Source organism: Macaca nemestrina, chromosome 14, assembly GCF_043159975.1.
Source record: "Macaca nemestrina isolate mMacNem1 chromosome 14, mMacNem.hap1, whole genome shotgun sequence".
NCBI classification, from domain to species: Eukaryota; Metazoa; Chordata; class Mammalia; order Primates; family Cercopithecidae; genus Macaca; species Macaca nemestrina.
Genome location: NC_092138.1, coordinates 105849109 through 105876799, shown reverse-complemented (window position 1 = coordinate 105876799; position 27691 = coordinate 105849109). Strand labels below are relative to the sequence as shown.

General features: G+C 37.7%; 1 protein-coding gene and 2 pseudogenes across 12 annotated transcripts in view; 1 reads left to right on the top strand and 2 right to left on the bottom strand.

The window, feature by feature from the left end:
• Nucleotides 1-27691, top strand: part of LOC105463895 (DENN domain containing 1A) — a 547224-nt gene that overhangs the window by 64650 nt on the left and 454883 nt on the right. The gene's annotated exons all lie outside the window — the stretch shown is intronic.
• LOC105463897 (phosphatidylinositol-glycan biosynthesis class F protein pseudogene) lies at nucleotides 20596-21232 on the bottom strand (annotated as a pseudogene).
• Nucleotides 21799-21855, bottom strand: LOC112423520 (U7 small nuclear RNA; annotated as a pseudogene).

Genomic DNA, 27691 nt, shown 5'->3' with positions numbered 1-27691 from the left:
CCCCGGGCCTCGGCGTCAGCCTGTACTTTTTACATTTTAGGCTTTTTCTGCCACCCCTGGGAAACTGCCCTGTGGTCTGGAATCATGGGAATTTGTGTCACTAAAAGCTGTTTCCCCACCCTCTCCTCTAGCAGAAGCAGTGTGTGTATATAGCAGAAGCAGGAAGAGCTTTGGACTTGGGTTTTAATTATGGCTCTGCAACTAATAGTTATCTGACCTTGGGGAAATTATTCATCTTTTTTTGGTTGAATTTTCTCATTTGCAAATAAAACTTGGATAATGCTTATCTTTTAGAGTTACCATGAGGCTTAAATAAAATACTAACCATAAAATAATTAACAGTGCCTGGTTAGTTTTCTTTCTTCTCCTGTCACATCAAATCATTGTTTTCCACTCTTTTAGACTCTTGACACAAAAGGACAGCTATATTATTTTTCATAGCGTGGAGGACTATAGAGTCTTTGAAACTCTTGATAATGATTTTTTGTGGTTTTTTTTTTTTTTTTTGAGTGAAGCAACATGGAGTTTTGTTAATATATTTTCAATGACATCGAAACAGTTCTTTAAAAAAAATCTCATATATTTAATTTAAAACTTTTCCAGACTATGAACCTAAAGTCAGAATCTTAGGATATAGTTCTTGTGCCCATACTCAGCTTCCTATAGAGGACATAGCATATTTAAGCTTTGGGGAGAGAGAGAAAAATATATGTGTGGTGAAAGAGATATTTTAGCCTGCTTTTGTAACTTTAGCTTTGCTATGCAATGTGCCAAAAGTTATTTCTCCCTAGGGAGTGCCTCTTTCAACAGTTTGCGAAGGCAGCATAAATTCTCACTTGGTGTTCAAGGAAGATGGTAATACAATTTAGTACAACCAAAGTTTTTTTTTTTTTTTTTTTTTTTAACTTGTTAGAAACCAAAATGTGATTGCAGTGGCAAATTTGTCAGCACACTCGAGTTTAACAAGTGTTCGAAGGATTAGTAAAGGAAATGTAGTTTACTCTGCAGCTTTTATGACAAAGAATTTAAAAGGTTTTGCTCTAAGCCCCACCATGTGTTTCTTCCTTTTCTCCAAAACATACCTCTAAATTGAAAAGAGAGATGAATCTCTTAGGGAGAAACTATTAACTCTGGGGGAGTTTATCATTGTTTGAGAGGAAGCAGAGCATTTACATTTGAATCAACTCTGAGTGTAGCTTGTGCCCTAATCTCATTCCTTCTAGAAGTTGGTGAGGAGTTTAAGTACTTCCTACTTTGTGTTCTGGTCCTTGTAGTGCCATCCTAATTTTCCTGGGGATCATACATTTCGTAATTCAAAGTAAGCAAACTGGACACGGTGCCTTGGCTATGCAAGGAAATATTTTCTATAGTTGTCACAGTTCTCTAAGTAGGGCCATTGGCCAGAATTGTCTCATTGTCATTGCACTTATTAAAGACCAAATACTGCAGAAAGTTTGAAAAAGAGATAAAATATAAGCACTTCCATCATAGTCCTGTTTTCAAGTTTTGAAGAGTCCCATTTGATGCAGTTGCACTTGAGGTACAGTTTAAATGAGAGAAAGCAAGATCTTAATGTTGGCCACAAACATTTTCATCAGTTTTTGATGGCTACATCAGAGTTTTATAGTTTGATCAACCAGCTCCTGATTGTTATACATATAAATCAGCTCCTTTAAAATAAGACCAGTTAACACTACTCTCTTATTTGTGGACTTCTGTGGCCAAATCTTTGGTACTGCCTTTTTTGGAGGGTGAGGGGTGGCGGATGGGAAGGAGGGTAGAGGAACAGAGAGTGGCTGACTGTGCCAAAGATAAACTATGTTACAGATGGAAATGTTTTTTTCTAAGTCCAAAATCTGTAAGAAACCTTAAAGTGAGCCATTTTCTGAGATCAAAAATGTGTAAACTTGTATTAGTGTTTTGCTCTGTGATGAATGAAAGCACCACTACTTTTTAAAAAGCCACATTTATGGGTCTTTAGGTTCTTTTAATACCTGCTTCTATGTTTTACTTTTTAATTTTACCTGAAGAACATGCTTCTGATGGAGGATTTAGGTCATGTTAGCTCAAAGAAAATAGAAACCATCTACCTAAAGACTTGGTGGGAGAAATTCTTTGTATTTGCTCTCATATCTTGTTAGACAGCTGTGTTCCAGACTCAGGACTGGATTTTGCTTTTGTAAAAGCAGCTGTGAGACCCTCACCTTACAAACATAAAATGTTCTTGTTAAAAGTTTATTTCTGTGACTAGGGACCATCATTGAAACCCATCCCAAAGAAATGGGGTGTGTATAATATACTTCATGGGTGTCAGATGAAGAACTCTTGTTGGAGCTATGGTTTAATTAAACCCAATGGCCTTTAAGAATTAAAAAAAAATTTTTTTATTAGGAATTAGTAAGTTAGAGCTTGGAAGTAGCTTATGTTCATTCCTTAGAGGTTGGGACAAGAATTTTGCTTTTGCTGAAAGAGCCTGTGTAGTATGGTACTAGCTTAAAATGATTTGCCTGGCATTTGCACTGGGCATATTTGGAAAGGAAAGCCTCTTTGTGTTGTGCATTTAAAAAAGTGTCTGTAAGTGTGCTTAGAAAATGGCAGCATTTGCTGGTCTTGGCTGTCAATGTCTTGCTGCTCCTAACTGTGTTTAACCAGAAAGGGAAACTCAGAGTAGAAAAAGTCTCACTCCCAAGACTTTACAAGAAAACCCCTCTTTGTTGATTTATATATATATATTTTAAAGGAGCTTGACATCTTCATCAAGTTCACAGTGGGCTTGCTTTGTTTGCTTTCTCTTGAATGCTTGATAAGATTTTTCTTCTATTGTTTTGTGCAGCAAGAACAGATCTTTCCATGGCTGGGGTGGGTTTTTTGTAAATCCACAATATGGTCATTGTCTGGTGGTGAATAATTGTGGCTGCTTTTTGTACAACCAGAACTAAGGCTTTGGCTGTGAACAGATTCCTTCTTAGCGTGAAAAGGGACTAATCCATGTAAATACAGCCCCAAAATAAAGCTTTACAGAAAAAGGGGAAGGCCGCTAAGCAGGAGGGCACAGGTCAGCAATTTAACCTTTAACCTAACAAATAAGAAGCATGAAAGTTCCAGAATTGGTTTACAAAAGAAAGCTCCTGTGATCTGTCAGTTTTTCTTTTCAGGAGGGAACTGGGTGAGAGATCTGACTGACAGCTAGTGCCTTTTAACTGCAGACTGAAATTAACTGCCAAATTGAAACTTGAATATTTGAAGGAGAATTTTTCTTAAATAAATTGAGATGGCAGAATAGGCCTTATAAGCACTGGTCAGGGTCTTACATGGGATTTTTATCCTGGAAGGGGGCTGGGGGAGGAATAGGCATTGGACTGGACTACCTTAAGATCCCTTCCAAGTTTAATAAAGAGAATGTGGTCTGACTCTTACCAGTCAAATTAGACATGAACTTTGCAGTTTAAGGCCAGATGAAACTCTTTCCCCTTCTGTAGTATTATCACTGATTACCCTTTGTAGACTTTTCATGACTTCATAAATTAATTGCAGCCTTTACTAAAGATTTAAGAGCTTTTTGTAAATGTTATTGATGTTTCCACAAAACATTAATTACAAAAAGATAGCCATCTTGAGATTTCACAATATGTACAACTTTTATGGCCCAATGCATTATGAGAAACTCTATTGTGTGGTGCTGAGCACTGTAAAGCAGAGGACATAGGCTTTCTTTCATGTACTGCTGTTTTGTTCCACATGCTTAGGCATTATTAGCAGATAAAACTGAGTAAGCTAAAGCAGCAGAGATGAAGTATAGGTGTTTATTAGGCAATGCACTGGAGAAATGGGAAGCTGTGAAAAATGAGGGACTGCCTTGTCTGTTCTATGGGCTTGAAGAGTTAAGAAAATAAGGTTTGTGTAGCAGGGTAAGTCTTACTTTTGTGCTGTTGTACTCATTTACAAACTTTGCAAACAGTTTGTATTTATTTAATCACAATGGGTAATCCTGTTAATGAGTGTTAGTTTTCGCTTAAAGCATAAGCGATATGATGTCAGCTGTTCTATCACATTATGGAGAATTCTGTAACTGATAGAAATTTTATTACCGATAATCATTCAGATTAAAAAGAAACAATGAATGAATGACTAGAGTAGGCTCCCTATAGAATAATAGAATAATATAAGAATAGTCATTATTTGTGTAACAAAATAAAATGTCAGTGGTGATTCTGTTTTAGTTTTTCAGTTGTCCATGGTATATTTGTCTAGGTTGTCTAAAATTTGTTCTAAGGGCTTATTGGCCTGCCTTAGTTTCCCTAAAGTATTTAGAGACCAGAGACAATGTAATGTTGCAGATTAAAATGAGCATAAAGTTAAGTGGCCACCCTCACTTAGCTCAGGCGTGCACCTTCTCTTTCCTAGCTGATTACCATGGTCTCCTAACTGGCCTTTATGCTTTCCTTCACATCCATATTTAATGCTGTCATCTGAGCGATCTTTTAAAAACACAGCTGAGACCACAGCATTCCCCTTGTAACACCTTTCTGTGGTCCTCTATCACTCCAAGCTAAAGTCAAGCTCATTAGCAGGGCAAATGAGGTCTTCCATGCTCCATCCTTTCCCTATCCAGCTTCATCTTAGCCCACTCCTCTCCTCTCCTTCTAAATATGCATTTCCCAATATGTCTCAACCAAATTTCATACATATTTTTTTAATTTCCATATTATATTTGGCTTCCCCCAAATGTAAGAAGGTCTAATATCTTTAATACGGGAAATTTAATGATGATGGCTTTGAAAATGGCTAGCATTTGTATAGGCTTCACACTTTGTAAGCATTCCCATGTTTTTTTATTTAATCTTCACAGCAATGATGCAGAATGGGCAATGTTTTCTGGGAGATGCTTGACAAATATTTGAATGGATGGATGAATAAATGAATGAGTGATCCATGGCATCAGAAAACTGGAGTTACAGTCCAAATTTCTTATTAACCATGTAATTTTGAATACCTCTCTGAACCTATTTGCTAATCTGTAAAATTAGGTCTATACCTGCCTTGTCTGTCACACTAGATGGCAAAATAAATAATGTATTGTAAATAGAAATACCATTCAAAATATAAACCCCATGCAAATATTAGTTCCTGTTATTATATTCTTAATTTATTCCAGGTCCTATAAATGAAGATAAAGTGCTCATGGATATAGATAGATTTGTGTTTTAATGACTAAAAGGACAGATTTGTGTTTTAATGACTAAAAGGACATCAGAACTGTTTTATTTATGTAAAAAAGTATAAGCCTATTTTGTTAGCATACAGAAAACTGTATACTCTTGTTTTTTTTTATAAAGAAAATGTCAGGTTTATACTATTAGTAAGTGCTAACAAAGGAGCACATACTATGTGGTAGATGGATGTTCAAATACAGTATCTAGAGGTTCCTTTTTGCTATGCATTCTTCCTGGGTTGGCTCTCAAGAACCTTAGGGCTATATTTGCCTTCTAGCTCTGTGAACTACACTTGACTATTTTAGTATGTTATTATTTTTGTATGGATTTTTTTGGTATGCATTTTTGTATGCTATTATAATCCCTGGCATAATCTTTCCTCCTTTTATTTTCCCTTTGTCCTTACACCCTCAGTTTACATGTATATTTTTAATCTTTTAACTGTAAGTATTTTGGTAAGTCATTTCAAATTGTTTATGGAATGTGGTGGATGATAAACTCTCCCAGTAAGAACTCAGTCACACCTTGGTTTCTCCTATTGCCTACAGACTGATCATTTCTCAGCTTGTGTCTTTGGCCGTGACTCCAGAGTGCCAGACCTGGCTCCTCAGCTCTCTGTCCGCAGCTGTCTCTCCATCCTTCATGGCCATCTCAAATTGAATTTAACCTCCTCCCCTCGACCAACCTTTTACCCCCACTGCCAGTCACCTAGCAAAACAAAATGGAAACGCCGATCCTAATCCTAAACTGTTCCTTCTATCCAGGGTCTTGTTGAAGGGCATTTGTACCCACTCACTTACTAATGCCAGAAGCCTGAAAGTCATCCTAGACTCTCACCCTACATCCAGTTAAACCTGAGTAATTTTTAAAGTTTTAAAAAAAAGCTTTAGAAAGATTTTAAACAATATCAAAGTTATACAAAAGTTGTAGTTCTACTGCAAATAATTTTTCTTCTGCACAATTTGGGAATAAGTTGCTGATCTCAACCTCGACTACATCAGTGAGATTTTACTGCAAACAAGGTGACTCCCCTGCACAACCACAATGTGGTATCAAAGTGAGGAAATTAACATTGATACTGTACTACCATCTAATTCTCAGAGTTTTGGCACTTGTCCCAGTAATGTTCTTTAAAGCAAAAGGATTCTGTTCAGAATCACAAATTGCGTTTAGTTTATTTAATGTTTCTTTCTTTTTTTTTTTTTTTTGAGACAGTCTCGCTCTGTCACCCAGGCTGGAGTGCAGTGGTGTGATTTCTGCTCACTGCAAACTCCACCTCGCAGGTTCACGCCATTCTCCTGCCTCAGCCTCCTGAGTAGCTGGGACTACAGGCGCCTGCCACTATGCCTGGCTAATTTTTTGTATTTTTAGTAGAGACGGGGGTTTCACCGTGTTAACCGGGATGGTCTCGATCTCCTGACCTCATGATCCGCCTGCCTCGGCCTTCCAAAGTCCTGGGATTATAGGCATGAGCCACCGCGCCCAGCCAGTTTAATGTTTCTTTAGTCTCCCTTAGGAAAGGTTCTCAGTCTTTCCTTGACTTTCATGACCTGGACATTTGAAGGTTACAAGCCTCAATTTGGGTTTGTCTGATGTTTCCTTATGATTAGGTTTAGGTTGAACATCTTGAGTGGAAATATAGAAGTGATGATGTGCTCTTCTTGTTATATCACATAATACACAGTTTTGATTTGGCCCTTTACTGGTGGTGATCTTTTTCTCGCTTGATTAAAGTAGTCTTTGCCAGGCTTGTCTACTGAAAAGTTCCTCCTTACTTACTCCTTTGTAATTAACAATTGTTTTTGGGGAAAGTACTTTAAAATTATGTAAATATTCCATTTCTCTTTAAACTTTCAGTTTATTTGTTTATTTGACTTTGGACTTACTCCTTTCTTATTCAAGGTTGTTATTGAATTGTTCAAATTATTTGAGTGAATTGAATTATTCAGTTTGTTCCAGCTTTCATCATTAGGAGCCAACTTGAAGGGCTCTTGTGTTCTTTTGACCGGTCTTCATCATTCTCTGGGTTCTTCTTTACTTTCTGGTGCAAGATGTTCTGTACTCATCTTTTACTTTCTTTTCCTTAGCCATGAAATCTGCCATTTTCCCAACGTTCCTTTTGGTGGAGAATGCTATTTAAGAGCCAAAATTTGGATTCTATGTGTGTTCATTGCTGTGGTAGTGTTGCTGCTTCTAGGCCTTCTTGGTGGTCAGGGTCAGAGAGTACCTCTATATGTATTTCTGCATCTATCTGTGTATATTAAAAAGGGTGAGTCCACACCAGTACCGGTTTCAACCAATACCACCAATTCATTCAAGTTTTCTCCCTTTCCATATTTGTAACTTCTCTCTTCAACAGTGAGAAGCCTGGTTCCCATTATCCTTAATATATTAACTTATTTGATTAATCCCTTGTACATGACTACTCTGTCATCATGGCTGCCACCAATGCCTACCCAGTGTGGATGTCCTCCTTAACTCAACTGGGGCTCCGATACCCTGTGTCTCTCTGCTGCTTCTGCCTGGATGCCTGCTTCATCCACCTTGGTCTTTGACAAGCCCTGCCAGGCTGGTCCTTCTGTGTGGGTGTCCTCTTCACTTTGGATTTTGACACCCCATGCATGGCTGCCATGCCCTTCCATGTTGTTCCTGCATAATCCTCCTCAGGATCGGACACCCTATCAGGTGGCCCCTGCATGGAAAGTTCCTTGCTCTGCTCAGGTGTTCTGACACCTCACACCAGATCATCTTTTAACAGGGACACGCTTCTCAAACTGCATTGACACTGACACCCCCTGCCATGCAGCTGTTCCCTGTGGATGACTGCGTATCCCTGCTTGGGCTTTTTCTCCCCACACTAGCTCACCCTCCTCTGTGGGCACCCTTGTCACAATTGGGTTCTGATACCCTATGTTAGATTACTTTAGACAGTGTGGGCGCTCTTCTCGCACTGCTTGCACTCTGAGTCCCCACATTGTGCAAGCCCTCCTATGGGATGCCATCCTTACCTATTCTGGACTACTGTGGCTACTTCTCACCAAGTATGGATGTGTACCTCGACTTAAGGATTAAATTGTCAATTAGGAAAAGGAAGTAAAGTCTAATTTCTTGATCTTTTCCTATCTCTTTTTCTCCCTTGTTATCCAATTAATTGCCATTGACTTAGTTCTGGCCTTCCTTATTCTTTCTGGGATTACTGCCACTTAATTGGTTTCCTTTTTTTTTGAGACAGAGTTTCGCTCTTGTTGCCCAGGCTGGAGTGCAATGGCATGATCTCGGCTCACCACAACCTCCGCCTCCCGTGTTCAAGGGATTCTCCTGCCTCAGCCTCCCGAGTAGCTGGGATTACAGGCGCGTGCCACCATGCCTGGCTAATTTTCTATTTTTGGTAGAGATGGGGTTTCTCCACGTTGGTCAGGCTGGTCTCGAACTCCTGACCTCAGGTGATCCGCCCACCTCGGCCTCCCAAAGTGCTGGGATTACAGGCGTGAGCCACCGTGCCTGGCCACTTAATTGGTTTTCTTAGCTGGAGTCTTATCCCTTCAACCCCTCTTCTGTCCTGCTGTCATAATGTGTGTGTTAAACAAATATAATCATGCCAGTCTTCTGCTTAAACCTTATAATGCCTCTTCATTACCTATAGGGTAATGAAGATCTTAGCGTGGCACAGAAGGCTCCTCATCACTTGGCTGACCTCTCTTCCTTTGTCCCTCACCACTGCCTGTCATTGACCTTCTGTACTAGCTGAGCCACTTTAGTCTATTTTCTTCCATACCTTAGTGTCTGGTCTTTCTATTTTCTGTACAATACTCTTTCTCCCTGTTTTCCTGGTTTATTTCCATTGTCCTTTGTAACTTAGACAAGGTGCCACCTCTTTTAGGAGGCCTCTAATCCTCCATTTTTTCCCTTACTGCCCCCTCTCTGCCACCCTTCACAGACTTGGTTAGATACCCTCCCTTTTGGCACCCTGCATATTGTATTATAATTGTCTTTTCTGTTATTCTTGAGGGCAGGAATCTTCTTGCTTGAATTCTCCCTTGAAGAATAATCCTATTCAGTAGGTAGCTAGCTAAATGAAGAGATATTAAAAATATCTCATTCAGTGGAATTTGTTATGTCCAAATAAGCAAGGCAATGTTAGTATCAGTTGTTTGTGAGGCTTTTGAAATAGCTCCATTTACATAGAACTGGACATTATAATTGTATTTTTTAGAGTGGGGTTTTACCTATGGTTACATCTACGTCTGGAGTATCTCCAGGGACTTACCTTGTTTTTCTTAGCAAGGTAGAAAAGAGATTTAGAGTATATCAAGGATTGGTTCATTATCTTCTATTTCCCATCCACTGCATTTATTACCACTTTGCATGCAGTAGGCTGTGGCAATGTCTGGTACTGTCTCGGTAGCTGATGAGATAAAGATATATTCGACCACGAGACAGAAGAGGAGAGAGAAACTTCATTTGAACTGGTAACCATTTGCTTAAATTGATTAAATCAGTTGCTTCATTTTTTATTTTATTTAATTTATTTTTATTTTTATTTTTTTTGAGAGAGAATCTCACTCTATCACCTAGACCGGAGTGCAGTGGCGTGATCTCGGCTCATTGTACCTTCCATGTCCCGGGTTCAAGTGATTCTCCTGCCTCAGCCTCCCGAGTAGGTGGGACTGCAGGTGCATGCCACCACACCCGGCTAATTTTGTATTTTTAGTAGAGATAGGTTTCACCATGTTGGCCAGGCTGGTCTCAAACTCCTGACCTCAGGTGATCCACCCACGTCAGCCTCCCAAAGTGCTGGGATTACAGACGTGAACTACCATGCCCAGCTTCATTTTTTATTTTTTTATTTTACTTTGCTTTCTGGGTCATTTTGAATTTTATTTTTAAATCTGAGACAAAATATTAAACATCTGGGTCCTATTACATGTAGAAGTTATTCACAAATGTTGTGATTGGGATCAAGGAACAGTCTGAAGTTCCTGGGCAGGAGAATCAGCTGATGGCTAGGATGAATGTTGCCATTTGTGTTGAGAGACCAGCAAGGTTGATTTTTGCCAGCAGAAATGTACTAAGAATGATCTTGCTTAAAATGAGATAATGCAGTGGATTAAAAATAGATTTGTAAATGCTTTCATCTGCCTCAGTTATTGCTGCCTAATATTTGTTTCACCCACGGTTTCTCTTTTCCTGCAAATTATATGTACAGTGTGAGTGACTTTGTAAAGGTGATGATATATGCTAATATATACTAATATTCTAAAGGTAATGATATATGTTATTTTTTCCCCATGAAAATATCTTAGAAGTAGGTGTATCGTAATAGTTACCTAAAAGAAATGCTTCTTAATCTGAGAAATTTTCCAGCCCATTGAGAGGAATAGTAGCTTTTTTGAGAGGCTGGCATCTCAAGATAGAAATATGTCTCTGCCTATTGCCCTGGAGAGCTACTGAATGATTTCTTTACTGGTCTCTACTAAAAATAATAAAATTAGCTGGATGTGGTGGTGTACCCCTGTAATCCCAGTTACTGGAGAGGCTGAGGCAGGGGAATGCCTTTAACCCAGGCAGTGGAGGTTGCAGTGAGCTGAGATCATGCCACTGCGTTCTAGCCTGGGTGACAGAGCAGGATTCCGTCTCAAGAGAAAAAAAGAAAAAAAGAAAAACAATTTAAAATGAAAAATATTTGGAGGTTTTTTCTTTCTTTTTAAAAACTAGTTGCACTCTTAGCAGCCAGTGCTTTTGAGCTGTGTCAGGCTATTAAAATGCAGGTTTATAGGGTGATGTTTTCAGGATGTTCCTGAGAATCAGTCCTGAGTTTCAGTATTGTCTATGCTGTTGTGGTGGATAAGGTGAACATTCTTATTTTTAATTGCCTAGCTTTCCTGAATGTTTAACTGAGGCCCATCGCATAAGTGCACTGGGAATGTGCTGTTATATTCATTAGCATGGCTTTGGATGGCCTGAGTCCATGACAGACTGGCTTTCTTCATATACTTATTCATAAATTCAAACAAGTCTTTGAGGGACTACTTAATGCTATGGATATAAATAAAACACTTTCTTTTAAGGAGTTTACATCTGATGAGGGAAATAAATAATCAACCAGTAGCCATACATTATTTGGGATAAACAGAGACAGGCACAAAGTGCTGTGGGCAGCTCAGCAGAGGGAGCAGGGAGCAAACAGTTTTATACCCAGTTGCTATGGAAATCTATGTATCCTCAACCTCTCCCAAGGCCCCCACAAGTGCCATCCTTACATCAGCAGCTCAGACCCCTCAGTCTCTGGAACTAAATCAGGCTTAGGTGAGGATGAGAAACTTAGATATGACTTCTTAAGTATAGCTTCTCAAGTACAGGCCCTCTCAGTTTGGAAACTAAAGAGAGAAGTTATCTTCTCCCCAGCCCCTCCCACCACCACTCTTCCCCAGCGTATAATGGTGGGACAGGCAGAAGATAACTGCCGAAGACACTGATCGTTTAAAAGGGGGCCAGCAGGAGGCACGTTGGAGCACATAGCACTCCATAGCGGTTCCCAAATACGGCTGGGCAACTGTTGGAAGTTTCCTGATGGAGACTCAGTCCGTGGCTCTTAATTGTACCTTCTGGGCTTTTGGATTCTGAATCATCCTTCTTTAAATAAAAGAGAAGCTGTGTTAGCAACTGAGTAGTTTCCTTAGCCTGCTTCTGGAAAGTTTAGTGATTCAACGGCCTATTGTTTTTTCATTTATATTTTCTTTGTTCCTTTCGGTCCAGGCTGGGTGTGTTTCTCCCCATATGAGCCTCTCAAAAACTCCTTTGTTGTCCTGTGAATCTGTTGGCGTTTACTCCTTGACGTAACATTCATACCCACAAATGTCTTTGAGATAAGCCCTCCTTTTCTACTTTGGTTTTCTAGGGAGACTACTGAGGAACAACAGTTGTAAGCTTCTTAGAAGCCCTGTTGTTTAACTGAATGGTTCTCTATGGTACCAACTTAGATCTTTTGGAGGTCTTACAAAGAATTTTAAAATCACCCCCTTAGCTTTTTCTTGTCCTAAGAGTACGCTGGATTTGATCTTTACCCAGAGGCCATTTCTTAATTTTAACACCATTTATTGTCTGGAGAGGCTAGAAATGAGTAAACAAATTGAGTTCTATACATAGAATAATAGTAATAAAAAGGAACAAAGTATTGCTATACTCAACAACATGGATGGATCTCAACATAATTATCTTGAGTGAAAGAAGCTGGACAAAAAGAGTACATACTTTCTGATTCCATTTATATAAAAGCCTAGAAAGTACAAACTAATCTTTAGTGACAGAAAGCACACCAGTGGTTCCCTAGGGATGGGTGGTGGGGAGTGCAGCGGGAGGGATAGATTACAGAGGAGCACAAAGAAACTTTTGGGGTTGATTGATTGTGGTGATGGTTTAAGGGATGTACACATATGTCAGAACTCATCAAATTATACACTTCCATGCTTGTGTTTTCTCATTTTTTTTTTCATTCTTGTGTTGAAGATGTGTCTTTTGAAAGCAATACATAGTTGGATCTTTTAAAATCCAGTCGTCTTACCTGTATTTTTTTTTTTTTTTTTTACTGGAAATGCTTTTTGTGCTTTATTTTTTTATTCCTTTCTTTTGGATTATTTAAGCATTTTCATCATTCAATTTTTTCCCCTTTATTATTTGGGACTTAAATACTATTTCTGTGCCTTTAACTAATACACTGAAAATAATGGTGGCTATGACTTAGTAGGGCTTATTCTATACCAGTCATTGTTTTGTATCTTTACCTATATTAACTCATTTAATCCTCACAAAAACCCTATGGGATAGATACTGTTACTGTCTCAGTTTTACAGATGGGGAAACCATGGCATGGTGAGCTTATGTAATCTGTCCAAGGCCACAGAGCTATCAAGTAGTAGAGCTGGGATTTGAACCCAGGTCGTGTGCTTTCAGTGTCCATAATGTTAACTAATACAGGCATACCTCAGGGGTATTGCGGGTTCAGTTTAGTTGCAGACCACAATAAAGTGAGTAGCGCAGTAAAGTGAGTCACAAATTGTTTTGGTTTCCCAATGCATGTAAAGTTATGTTTATACTCTACTATTGTCTATTAATTGTATAATAGCGTTATGTTTAAAAAGGTACATATCATGATTTAAAAATATTTTATTGCTAAAAATTGCTAACAATCAACTTGTAATCTTTTTGATCGCAGAGGATCTTGTCTAAATGTTGATGGCTACCGACTGGTCAGGACGGTGGCTACTGAAGGCTGGGATGGCTGTGGAAATTTTTAAAAATAAGACAGCAATGAAGTTTGCTGCATGGATTGACTCTTCCTTTCACGAAAGATTACTCTGTAGGATGTGATGCTCTTTCATAGCATTTTACCCCCAGTCGAGCTCCTTTTAGAATCGGAAACCTCTCAAACGCTCTTTCTGGATTATCAACCAGGTTTGTGTAATATTATAAATCCTTTCTTGTCATTTCAACAATGTTTACAGCATTTTTACCAAGAGTAGTTTCCATCTCAAGAAAGGATATTCCTTGCTCATTTGTAAGAAGCAACTTCTCATGCATTCAGATTTTATCAGGAGATCGCAGCAATTCATTTCCATTTTCAGGTTCTGCTTTTAGTTCTGGTTCTCTTGCAGCTTCTGTCACATCTGCATTACTTCCTCCACTGAAGTCTTAAATACCTCAGTGTCATCCATGAGGGCTGGAATTAGCTTCTTCCAAACTCTTGTTAATGTTGGTATTTTGACCTCCCACAAATCACAGATGTTCTTAATGGCATCTAGAACGGTGAATTCTTTCCAGAAGGTTTTCAATTTACTTTGCCCAAACCCATCAGAGGAATTACTCTCTATTGCAGCTATAGCCTTCTGTGTTTCTCAGACTTCAAAGTCAAAATTACTCCTTGATCCAGGGGCTGCAGAATGGATGTTGTGTTAGCAGGCATGACAACAACCTTCATCTCCTTGTATATCTCCATCAGAGCTCTTGGATGACCAGGTGCATTGTCTTTTTTTCTGAGCAGTAGGTTTCAACAGTGGGTTTAAACTATATTATTTTGGTGCAAAACTAATTGGGGTTTATGTCATTACTCAATGGCAAAAACCAGAATAATTTTTGCACCAATCTAAATAGTAATGCATGCTGTAAAATGATGTGCTGTCATCCAGGCTTTGTTGTTCCATTTATAGAGCACAGACAGAGTGGATTTAGCATAATATTATACTTAAGAACTCTAGGATTTTCAGAATGGTCGATGAGCATTGGTTTCAATTTAAAGTCACCAGCTGCATTAGCCCCTAACAAAAGATTTATCCTGTCCTTTGAAACTGGTTTTGACATCTCCTCTCTAGCTATGAAAGTCCTAGATGGCATTTTCTTCTGATATCAGGTGGTTTCATCTACATTGAAAATCTGTTGTTAGTGTAGCCACCTTTATCAGATATCTTAGCTTGAACTTCTGGATAACTTGTTGCAGCTTCTACATCAGGATTTGCAGCTTCGCCTTGCACTTTTTTATATTATGGAGATGGCTTTTTTCCTTAAACCTCATGAACCAGCCTCTGCTAGTCAAACTCTTCTGCAGCTTCCTCACCTGCCTCAGCCTTCATAGAATTGAAGAGAGTCAGGGCCTTGATGTGGATCCGGCTTTTGTGTAAGGGAATGTTGCGGCTGGTTTGATCTGTCCAGACCACTGAAACTTTCATGTATCAACAATCAGGCTGTTTCACTTCATTATCATTCTTGTGTCACTGAAGTAGTACTTTTTATTTCCTTCAAGAACCTTTCCTTGTCATTCGCAATTGGGCTGTTTGGTACAAGAAGACTAACTTTGAGCCTATCTTGACTTTCAATATACCTTCCTCACTACTAAGCTCAATTATGTCTAGCTTTTGATTTAAAGACATGCAGCTCCTCCTTTTGTTTGAACACTCAGAGGCCATTGTAGGGTGAATTATTGGCCTAATGTCAATATTATTGTGTCTCAAGGAACAGGGAGGCCCAAGGAAGAGAAAGATGGGAGAATGGCTGGTTGGAGGAACAGTCAGAACACACTCACATTTATTGACGAAGTTTGCCATCTTATATGGGCATGGTTTATGGCACCCCAAAACAATTACAACAGTAACATCAAAGATCGTTGATCACTGATCATCATAACAGAAGTAATAATAATTTAAAAAGTTTGAAATATTACAAAAAATTACCAAAATGTGACACAGAGACATGAAATGACTTGCTCTATCCAGGGTTGTCGTACACTTTCAATGTATTAAAAAAACAAAAGCAATATCTATGAAGTGCAATAAAACAAAGTATGCCCATACAAATCAACAGTTTCTGAGAAATTTTTGCATGTTTGTGTAACTTTAATTGGCATCTTTACCCTCCTCCTGGACAATACAAGATAGTATATTGTTTTAACTTTAATCATTCCCCTCCTTGTTTATATGTTTTTATTGTTGTGTATTTTACTTTAAACCTGTAAGATAATTATTGATTTTTTTATATAACCAGTGCTTTAGATTTATCTGTGTATTTTCTGTTTTCTTTGTTCTTTATTTTTTTTTTTTTTATTTTTTTTTTTTGAGACGGAGTCTCACGCTGTTGCCCAGGCTGGAGTGCAGTGGCGCGATCTCGGCTCACTGCAAGCTCCGCCTCCCGGGTTCCCGCCATTCTCCTGCCTCAGCCTCCTGAGTAGCTGGGACTACAGGCGCCCGCCACCGCGCCCGGCTAATTTTTTGTATTTTTAGTAGAGACGGGGTTTCACTGTGGTCTCGATCTCCTGACCTTGTGATCCGCCCGCCTCGGCCTCCCAAAGTGCTGGGATTACAGGCTTGAGCCACCGCGCCCGGCCTTGTTCTTTATTTTTTATTTTTTATTTTTTTGAGATGAAGTCTCATTCTGTTGCCCAAGCTGGAGTTTAGTGGGGCGATCTCGGCTCACTGCAACCTCCGCCTCCTGGTTCAAACAATTCTCCTGTCTCAGCCTCCCAAGTAGCTGGTATTACAGGTGCATGCCACCACACCCAGCCAATTTCTGTATCTTCAGTAGAGACAGGGTTTTGCCATATTGGTCAGGCTGGTCTCGAACTCCTGCCCTCAAGTGATCTGGCCGCCTTGGCCTCCCAAAGTGCTGGGATTATAGGTGTGAGCCACTGTGCCTGGCCATTTTCTTTGTTCTTTATGTCTTCTTGCATCTCAGAGGTTTTTCATCTGGGCTAATCTTCTTGCTTGAATAACATTCTTTGTTAGTGGCAAATATCTTAGTTTTGTTTATCTGAAAATGTCCTTATTCTAACATCATATTGGAGATGTCATTTCATTGTCTTCTGAGTTCTGATGTTGCTGTCGAAGTCCCTTTCCATTATAATTAATATTTTTGTGTCTTGTTTTCTAGTTTAGCAATGGTATTTGTCTAGCAGTGGAGTTTTCTTCTTATATATCTTGGTTAGGACCAGCTGTTTGAATCTGAGGACTTAGAACTTCTTTTTCTTTTGGAGCTTTGATTACACATATGTCTGACATTCTCTTTTTGTCCTTTACAGTTTTAAACCATTTTTTTTGTGTGTTTTCAATCTGTTTCTCTCTGATACATTCAATAACTTCTTCAAGTCTTTCTTCTAGTTTGCTACTTCTCTCTTCAGCTGTGTCTAATTGCTGTTAAAACCATCCATTTATGGCCAGGCACAGTGGCACACCCCTGTAATCCTGGCACTTGGGAAGACCAACGTGAAAGGATTGCTTGAGGCCAGGAATTCGAGATCAGCCTGGGCAAATAGTGAGACCCTGTCTCTACAAAAATGAAAACAAACAACCCATTGATTTAGTGTTTAATTTTAATTATTTTTAATAGGTTTCTTGAGATATAATTAATAAACCACACAATTTGCCCATTAATAAAAGATATAATTAATGGTTTTGGGTATTATTTAAATTGTGGAGGTAGATGTGTATATATAAAACAAAATTTGCCATTTTAAATATTTTTAAGTGTAAATTTAGTGGTATTAATTATATTTATACTGTTGTGCAGCCATCACCACTATCTGTTATTAAAATCTTTTCATCACCTCAAATAAAAACTTTGTAATCATTAACAGTAATTTCCCATTTTCCCCTCCTTCCTAACCTCTGGTAACCTCTAACCTACTGTTCTGTCTTGATGAATTTGCCTATTCTAGGTTCCTCATATAAGTGGAATCATATATTATTTATCCTTTTCTGTCTGGTTTATTTCACTTACCCTAATGTTTTCAAGGTTTATTCATGTTGTAGTATGTATCAGAACTTCATTCCTCTTTGTAGCTGAATACTTATCCATTAGATGTATATACTGCATGTTGTTTCTCCATTCATCTGTTGATGGACAATTTGGTTGTCTCCACCTTTTGGCAATTGTGAATAATGCTGCAATCAACAATGTCATTCATTGTTGGTATATGTTTGCATTTCTGCTTTCAATTCCTTTGGGTATATACCTAGGAATGGCATTGCTGGATCATACGGTAATTCTGTTTTTTTTTTTTTTTTTTTTTTTTTTGGAAAACTGCCAAGCTATTTTCCATAACAGCTGCACCATTTTATATAGCCACCAGCAATGTGTGAGGTTCCAATTTCTCCACATTGTTGTCAGCGGATACTGTTGTCTATCTCTTTTATTATAGCCATTCTAGTGGGGGTGAAGTGACATATCATTGTTATTTTGATTTGCCTTTCTCTAATGCCTAATTATATTGAGCATCTTTTAGTGTGCTTCTTGTATATTTTCCATGGAGAAATATCTATCCAGTGACTGGGTCTTTTAAAAAATTACCGGTTATAGGCCGGGCGCGGTGGCTCACGCCTGTAATCCCAGCACTTTGGGAGGCCGAGGCGGGCGGATCACAAGGTCAGGAGATCGAGACCACGGTGAAACCCCGTCTCTACTAAAAATATAAAAAATTAGCCGGGCGCGGTTGTGGGCGCCTGTAGTCCCAGCTACTCGGGAGGCTGAGGCAGGAGAATGGCATGAACCCGGGAGGCGGAGCTTGCAGTGAGCTGAGATCGCGCCACTGCACTCCAGCCTGGGCTGGGCGACAGAGCGAGACTCCGTCTCAAAAAAAAAAAAAAAAAAAAAAAAAAAATTACCGGTTATAAATGTTCTTTATATATTCTAGATACAAACCTCTTATCAGATATATGACTTGCAGGTACTTTCTCCCACTTTGTAGGTTAACTTTTCTCTTTCTTGATTGTGTCATCTGAAACAGAAGTTTTCATTTCAGTGAAGTCTTATTTAATATTTCTTTTGTTGTTTGTGCTTTAGCGTGGTACCTAAGAAACCATTGCCCATCCTAAAGTTACAATGATTTATTTCTGTGTTTTCTTCTAAGTTTATTTGTTTGTTTATTTTTTAGGTTTTAGCTCTTACCTTTGGGTCTATAATCCATTCCTTTTTTTTTTTTTTTTGAGACAGGTTCTCACTTGGTCACCCAGGCTGGAATACAGTGGCATGATCTTAGCTCATTGCAGCCTCAACTTCCCAGGCTCAAACAATCTTCCCGCCTCTGCTTTGCAAGTAGCTGGGACTACAGGTGTATGCCACCACACCCACCTAATTTTTTAGGGGGTGTATAGGGAGAGACGAGGTTTTGCTACGTTGACCAGGCTGGTCTTGAACTCCTGGCCTCAAGCGATTCTTCTGCCTTAGCTTCCCAAAGTGCTGGGATTAAAGGCATGAACCACTATCCCCAGCCTACAATCCAAATCGAGTTGATTTTTATATGTGCTTATAAGGAAGGAGTCTAACTTTATTCTTTCAAATGTAGATGGTCAATTGCCCCTGCACCTTCTGTTGAAAAGTATTAATTCTCCATTGAGTTGTTTTGGTTTCTTTGTTAACCAGGCTGGAGTGTAGTGGCACAACCTTGGCTCACTGCAACCTCTGCCTCCTGGGTTCAAGAGATTCTTGTGTCTCAGCCTCCTGAGTAGCTGGGACTACAGGTATGTGCCAGCATGCCCAACTAACTTTTTGTATTTTTGGTAGAGATGGTGTTTCACCATGTTGGCCAGCCTGGTCTTGCACTACTGGCTTCAAGTGATCTGCCCCCCTCAGCCTCCCAGAGTGCTGGGATTACAGGCATAAGCCACCATGCCTGGCATCTTGTTGAAAATTAATTGACAATTGCAAATATTTATTTCTGGACTCTGAATCCTATTCTTTTCCTGATGCTGTACTATACTGTCTTGATTACTGTAGATTTGTAGTAAATTTAAAGTTGAGAAGTATAAGTCCTCCAATTTTGTTCTTTTTAAAGATCGTTTGACTATTCTGGGTCCCTTACATCTCCATATGAATTTTAGTATTAGCTTATCAATTTCTGCAAAAAGCCCAGCTGGGATTTTGGTAGGGATTTAATTGAATCTGTAGATTCATTTGGGGAGGATTGTCAGCTTAACAATATTGTGTTCCAATCCATGAACGTAGGATATCTTTCCATTTATTAAGGTAATGTTTAGGGTTTTTTTTCCACATAATGTTTTGTAGTTTTCAGACTATAAGTTTTACAATTCTGTTGTTAGATTTACTCCTATTTTTCTTAATCGATGTTATTGTAAATGGAAACTTTGAATTTCATTTTTGTATTGTTCTTTGTTAGTGTATAGAAATAGAATTGATTTTAAAAAATATTGATCTATTATCCTGCAGATTTGATGAACTGGTTTATTAGTTCTAATAGTTTTTTAGTGAATTTCTTAGGATTTTCTTTGTGTAAGATTACGTAATGTACAAATCAAGATAGTACTACTTCTTCCTTTCCATTCTTGATGACTTTTATTTCTTTTTCATGCCTAATGCCCTGGCTAGAACCTCCAATACAGTGTTGAATAGAAGTAGCAGAAATGAATATTCTTTTCTTTCTCCTCATCTTAAAGAGAAATATTTAGTCTTTTGGCATAATTATGATATTAATTATAGGTTTTTTAGATGCCCTTTATCAGCTTGATGAAGTTCGGTTTTGTTTCTGGTTTGTTGAATTTTTTTTATTATGAAAGGATGTTGGATTTTGTCAGATGATTTTTCTGTGTCTTTTGAGATGATTGTGTGATTTTTGTTCATCATTCTCTAGGTATGGCTTATTACATTAATCTATTTTTGGATGTTAAACCAACCTTGCATTATTGTTTTTAAAAATTCTATCATAAGTACTTTATTTTAACTAGAAGATACAATCTCCAAGGAATTTCATGGTTTAAAAAGCTACAATTACTTCATGTTGTAACTATATAAAACAGTGCTGTAATGGAACTACTTGACTTTGGTTATATACATTTTTGCACAGCCCTATGGAATCTATACAAAGGAATATTTTCTCCCTTTGCTCCAGTTAATTGTTCTCGTATAGAAATTGCTTTATATTCCAGTATATCCAGAATGGTAAAATAACAAGTCCATCCATGTTGCTAAAGGTTGCTCCAAGCATATGGGCCATACCTGCTATGGTCTTTCTCCACTCAGTGGTATAGGCAGTGCTTCAAGTTATGCTCCTAGAAAACTAGAAATTGTAATGATCTGGAGACTATGCTCCCAAATGGCTGTAACTCCATTTCTACTGAAAACTCTAAGCCATGCTTTTGAGATTTGGTTCTAACAAACATAAGGTACAGTGGTAAAAGTAGACAAAATGACTGCAAATAAAAATGTTTCCAACACCAACTCTATTAGCTCCATATGGAACAAAAATTACATGGAAGGAGAAACAGGACAAAAGAAGGTAGATACAGCATTTCAAAAATCAAGTTACCTTGTGTGATAATGAACTTTTTAGAGGATGCATTTGGTTTCACTACTAAATATAATACTAGATTGACAGCAGCTACAAAACCAGAACATATGTACAACCATGTCAAGTGTGTTTACAATATTGAGAAGTTCTCCAAGAAGAATGATGGAATGAAGACACTTAGGATAATTGAAAATATGCATAAAATATGGGTATAAAGTAGTTTTTTGATGTCTTTCATAGTGTTTTCTTGAGTGGTTATCTCTCTTGCTGAGGAAGGGACCTGGGGAACTACTGCATCCTGCTATCATGGGAAGGGCAGTCCTGGCTCTAATGCAAGCACCCAATTTTGCATTCTTAGGATAAATCTCACTTGGTCATGGTGTGTAATCCTTTTTTGGTGTTGCTAGATTTGGTTTGCTACTATTAATATATTGAGTATTTTTGCATTTTTAGTTTTCTTATATTTGTTTGCTTTTGGTATCAGCATAATACTGGCCTTACAGAATGAATCGGAAAGTTTTTCTTCATATTTTAGTTTTTGAAAGAGTTTATGAAGAATTGGTATTCCTTCTTCTTTAAATGTTTGATAGAATTCTCCAGTAAAGTCATCTGAGTTTGTCTGTTTTGTTGGGAAGTTTTCAAATTAGTAATTCCATCTCTTGCTATAGGTCTATTCAGATTTTCTATTTCTTCTTGACTCAGTTTTAGTAGTTTCTATTTTTCTAGGGATTTGTCCATTTCATATATCTAATTTGTTGGCACACATTTGTTCATAGCATTCTCTCTCTCTTCCTCTCTCTCTTTTTTTTTTTCCTGGTAAACCAGAAAACCTAGACAAATTCTGAAAGAGCTGTAACATTAATATTCTCTTAATCCTCTGTGTTTCTGCAAATTTGGTCCTCATGGTTTTTTCTTTTACTACTCACCTCTCATACATTGTACTTGCAGCCACTGCAAAGTAATTGTCATTTTCAGATGCTGTTTCTTTGTCTGAAATGTCTTTTCTCTTTCCCCATTGGAGGAATTGGCATTTATCTTCAAGATAATTTTCTTCATGCTGCCATCCCTGATTGTCCAGACAGACTCAGTCTTTCCTTCCTTTGAATTCCAGTGTACTTCTACACATCTGTCAACTCACTTGTTTCTTTCAAAGGACAGCTGAGCATCCTGTTCACCTTCTTTTCCCTAATGAGAAACATGGGACTTAATACAAATTGTTTCTTGGGAATTGCATGTTGAATAAATGAATGAGGTATGAAAGATTTCTTCTGAGCTCTCAACCTGTTTGGATGCCTGAAAAGTATCTGAAATTCAAAATGTCTGAATTCTAACTCATGATCTGCTCATTAAACTGAATGAAGCTCTGGTCCCCTTCCACTGAGCAGCACATTTAAAAAATCCAGTATGCAAACTAAAAACCTACTGCCTTAATCCTGGTCACCTGTCTTCCTGCTCACCCTCTGTATTCAATATATCAGAAAAATTTGATTGATTTACCTAAATGTCTTTAAAAACTAGGTATTTCTTCTCAACTATCATCATCTTAAACCTTTTTCTCACCTCCCCCCACCTCCCCAAACCAACCTCATTCTCCCATTCCTTCAGGTCTCACTTCAGACATTAAATCATCCTAAGGGGGGAACCTTTTCAGATCCCCGAAGTAAGCTTGTTCTTACACTGTATGGTCTTGTGGCACTTATCATAGCTTATAGTTACGTTACTTGTGCAGTTATTCATTTGAGCTTCTGTACTGGACCTTAAACTCTGTGAGGGTAGAGATCACCCAGTATTTTCTTCACCACTGTATGACCAGATTTCAATATTAAGAAGATTTAGTGAATATTTATGGAATGAACAAACCACTGAAAATTAGGTAATTTATGTGGAAATGCCTTTAAAATGACAATTACTGGAGAAACATTACTTTGATGGTCTCTTAACATTTAAAATAACTGTGATTAGTTTATTGAATTTGTAATCTTTTGTTTGGGTGAAGATAAATTTTAAATTCTCATGGTATTTAAGGGTGGATCATCTTGGATAGATCCACTTATTGCTGATTAGGCTTTGTTTACTGGGATTATGGAATTGGTATAACAATAACAAAGTGTCGGGTAGGGTCTCTCTGGAAAGCACTATACTACTTCCTTAATGACATCACCTTGGTAATGATCACATTTGGTTTAAGATTTCACTTAGCACAAAATGGGATGCAGAAAGTCAAACTCTCGTATATATTCAAGTAAAGGTGATGACTTTCTTCACAATAGAGCAGAGATGAAATAGCTCCCACATTTGTTATTCTGAATGGAGCCTTGGGATGAAATTCCAAGCAGCAGAATGCCACTTAACATTCTGCGTGCTATTTTGCTCTTTAGTAGCATAATTGTAAAATGAGGCAATAAAACCAGAAAAGATATAATATTTATACCTGTGTAGGCACTTCACATGATAAAATGTCACACAGGACTGTTTACTCCATGCTAGTTATTTGGATAATGCCCCACCTGCCTAGTGACAGAAGGTGCTGAGTCTTGCATAAATCTTGGAAAGAAGGTTAGGGTTAATATAGTGAGTTCTTCAGTAGGAAAAAGAATACAGCATATGTGATAATAATAATAATGGTGACTCTTTGATTACTATTTTTGTACCAGCACTGTGCTAGGCCCTTGGGGACAGAGTGTGACAAAGAGGGAGATAATATAAGTGAGTACCTTTCATGTGTCAGCTATTCTGCCATATATTTTACTTACAATATTTGTAAAACTTATAATCACTCTGCCAGGTAGGTGGTGTTATCTCCATGTATATATGACTGATTCTTGTTTATCTCATAAAAAATTCTAACGACCTCATTGGAGTTCTGTTATAATTATCATGTTTAAACTTTGGTGCTTTTTTTAAAGTTTAAATAGTCTGTTTTTTTTTTTTTTTTGAGACAAAAAAAATTAATGAGAAGAGACAAAGAAACATCAAAGAGCTTTTTCCTCTGATTGCTGTGTTAGAACTTTTGCCTGAAAATAGGTTACATTCCTTCTGTTTTCAGCTGAATCCTCATTAACTTTACATTTTAATGATGTCCAGGGCAAATTACACCATTTATGGTCAGTACCTTAAAGGGATGCTTAAAGGGGACTTAAAAAAATTTTTTTTGAGTGGTGGATGTATTTACTCCAGGAATATAAATTGATCCAGAATTCTTAAAAAAAAAAAAAAAAAGACAAAAACCTTTGAAACATGGGGTTGGTGTTCCATTTCTAACTATTATAACAATTTAATTCAAAAGAAATTATTTTCATCTTAAAGTAAATTAATCATTAAAGAACATTTATACTATTTGGGAGTATGCAACTGGAACCAGTGTCCTACATTTATTTTTGAAAATAGTTTCAGTTTCTCTCAATTTTACTGCTTAGCTTCAGAAATAATTCATAGGTGGTAGATGCTCAATAGGAATAAATGAAGACAGCTTCTCCCAGTTATGAAAAAAACAAGGGTGATTGAAATGCTAATATGTTGATAGACAGATTGTATTTGCACAAGAATGAGGGAATCTGCTGTAAGGTGGAACTCTTCATAGGATTCCAAATTATTCAATTTAAAAGAACAATATGAACTGCGGAGCTGTGCTTTCATTGTAAGCTTTGAATACTTAATTATTATTAGATGATAAATTGGAATGAAGTGTCGTGTTGTGTCAAATACTGTTTATTTCCTTAACAATTATTGGATAAGTGGATTAAGGGAAATCGGCCTGTCTGTTGAGGAAACTGTAATTATGAGAATGCCCCATCTAACATCAGGTGTTTTATAAGGTTTGTACTCCTGTTTTTTACATGTGTTTAATTGAATCCCTTCTGTGTGCCAGGCAGTGGGCTAATGTCCTTGTTAAGGCATTTTTGAATCCAAGGGGTGGAATTTCACTAAAACTAGCTCAGGAAGGGAGGGATAGAGGTGGAGAGGTCTGTTGTACAGTGAAGAACAGGAAGCAAACCAGCTGGGCTTCATGAGAACCAACTGGAACCGGAAAGTCATGCTCCAGTGTGGCTTCATCTCTTTCATCATGGCTTTGCCTCTGCTGGCTTCCTTTGTTCACCACTTATCTTGGTAATGGTTCAAAGTGGTCTATATGATCTTTCAAGCTTGGCTTCCCACCGCTAACAGACACTTTTTGTCTGTACCCAAGGTCGATTCGAGCATGTGACTCAGCCCAGACCTGGATGGTCCCTGTGGCCTCCAGGTGCTCTGCTGCACTGCCCCTTCCGCGTGAGCAGAATGAAACATGTCTGCATGGAAAAGATATGGCTCTTGCCTGTGTGTGGCTTTTTGTGGAGATGATAATACACCTAAAAAGATTGTTTCTACTTAAATGTGCTATGGACTTCCCTATAAATAAAATATTTCCGTTATCTGTGGTATTTGCAAACTGAGGAAACAGTGGGAGGGTTTGGGCACTGCCACTGAGGGAGGGTGAAATGATTTTCTTTTAGAATGAGGTTTTCCTAGGTAGGGCTTCCTGAGGGTCTAAATCCATAATTGGATCCTACTTGCCACTGTACAAGGAAACTGAATGTAGAAGGAAAAAGAAATTTTCTTTGTTAGGTTTTCTTGTCCAGGTATTGCCTTGAATGATTGGCCAACATATCTAATGCAATTTAAGGACATTTGGGAAATCTTTGGGTCTGATCTATTGTGACTAATGATTCTTGATATGGCTATTTTTTTTAACTTGCCCATATTTCAGTTTTCTAAGGATTCAGTTAAAGCACTAGCAGATTCTGCAGTTGCTCCTCAAATATCATCATTTTTGTTGTAACTGAGTATTGAAATGTAGCAAAGCTCGTGACTGTAACTTAACATTTGTTAAACTTCTATTTGCTTTATATATATATACACATATAATATATATACACACATATATGTACACATACACATACATATATATACAGATGAACAAGTATGTGTGTATTTTTTCTTATTCTTCCTGGAGCCCATAAGAGATTAATTATTGTCCTCATTTTATAAGTGTTACAAACCAAGGCACAGAAAGATGAAGTAACTTGCTTTAAGGTAATACAGCTAGTAAGTAGTGGATTGTTGATTCGATTCTAGGCCTGTACTGTGCTGCCTCTGTCTATAGTAGCTCTGCTTAAGGTTAATGGTTAGGCTGTGTTTCTGGAATGCTCAACTTCTCTGTTGGAACAACATTTTGCAATAGTATGGCTTGGTGAAATTCTGGTTCTAGTATAGCCAGTTTATAAGCTGTGTGATGATAGGATGTACAAGCTGTTTCATATTTTTATTTTAAACATGGGATTATTAATGGGTCCCATCATAGAGGTTTCATAGGAGGAATGAAAGAAATAGTACAGTCTTTTTGCCACAACATGTGCAGGAGCAGTGTCAGAATGATGTAGAAATTACATTGGTTTATATGTTTTATGTCATCAGGTTGGATTAGCTGAAGTCAAAGTAGACTAGCACTGTTTTTCTTGGTCTTTACATTTGGGCAGGTTCTCAACTTTCTTAATTTTTTCCTTTTCTTTAAGAAAAGAAGTGCTGACCTTGAGGTTTAGGTTGAGATTGCCATTGATAGAATCAGGGCTCCCAAATTGTGCTTTTAGCCTTTCTTTATATAGTGTTGAACAATAATTTTAAAACAGTTTGGTGTCTCAGTGTTCAGAAAAACTACATATGTATAACATTTTTATTCATACCTTAACCCTGGATAGTAGTATCTGGTTGAACAGTAATTTTAAAGTAGTTTGGTTTTTCAGTTTTCAGAACAACTACATACATATAATGTTTGTGTCCATACCTTACCCCTGGATAGGTATCTGGTTGTTTCTGGGTTATTGCTAATGCAACAAGACTATTCTGAAGCTGTGTTTTCTCCTTTAACTTGACCTGGTTTGTTGAAAGATGCTCGATCCTCTTTGGAGCAGGCAAGGGGGTGCTAATTGTGAAGTATCTTTGTTGAGTGATGAGACACTGGTGTCTGTGAATGTAGCGGAATGGTGGGATCCCTTTGATTATTCTAATTGCGGAGAATCTAGGAACATAGAAAGCAGCATGCAAAACATAAGATATACAGGCTTTATCCTTGGTTGGGAGGAGTTTAAATCCTGACCCTTTCTTGCCCAGTAAACTGACTTGGACAAGGCACTTGACCTTTTTGGATCTCAGTTTTCTCATCAGTAATATGGAATTACTATCCCCTGACTATTTGATTATCTTGAGAATTTAATGGCATAAGAAATGTAATAATATGAGGTATTCAGAGTACTTTCCTCATAGTAGGTATTCAATATATGTTTAGTAGGAGAACTATAGAAGATAACAGAAATGTAGTTGTATTGTAGCCTATTTTATACAATAAATAATCCAAAACATTTTATATTATTATTTTTGTAAATTATTCTCTGTTAAATGAAACAGAAAGGGAATGAACTTCTTTTGAAAAAGTCTGGTAAATTTTGTAATGCGAATAAACAACTTTGATTTGTAAGATAACATTAAAAATGATGTATAAAAATTTGTTATATGCATTAACATTTTAATATTTCCTCAAATTTGAAATGAATAGCATGTGATATTAAGTCACTTAAAAATTCTCTAATATGAAATATTAAAAACTTAGACTCAAACTATAATATATTTTATCTAACCACCTTTTTGGCCACCTTTCTTTCGGTAT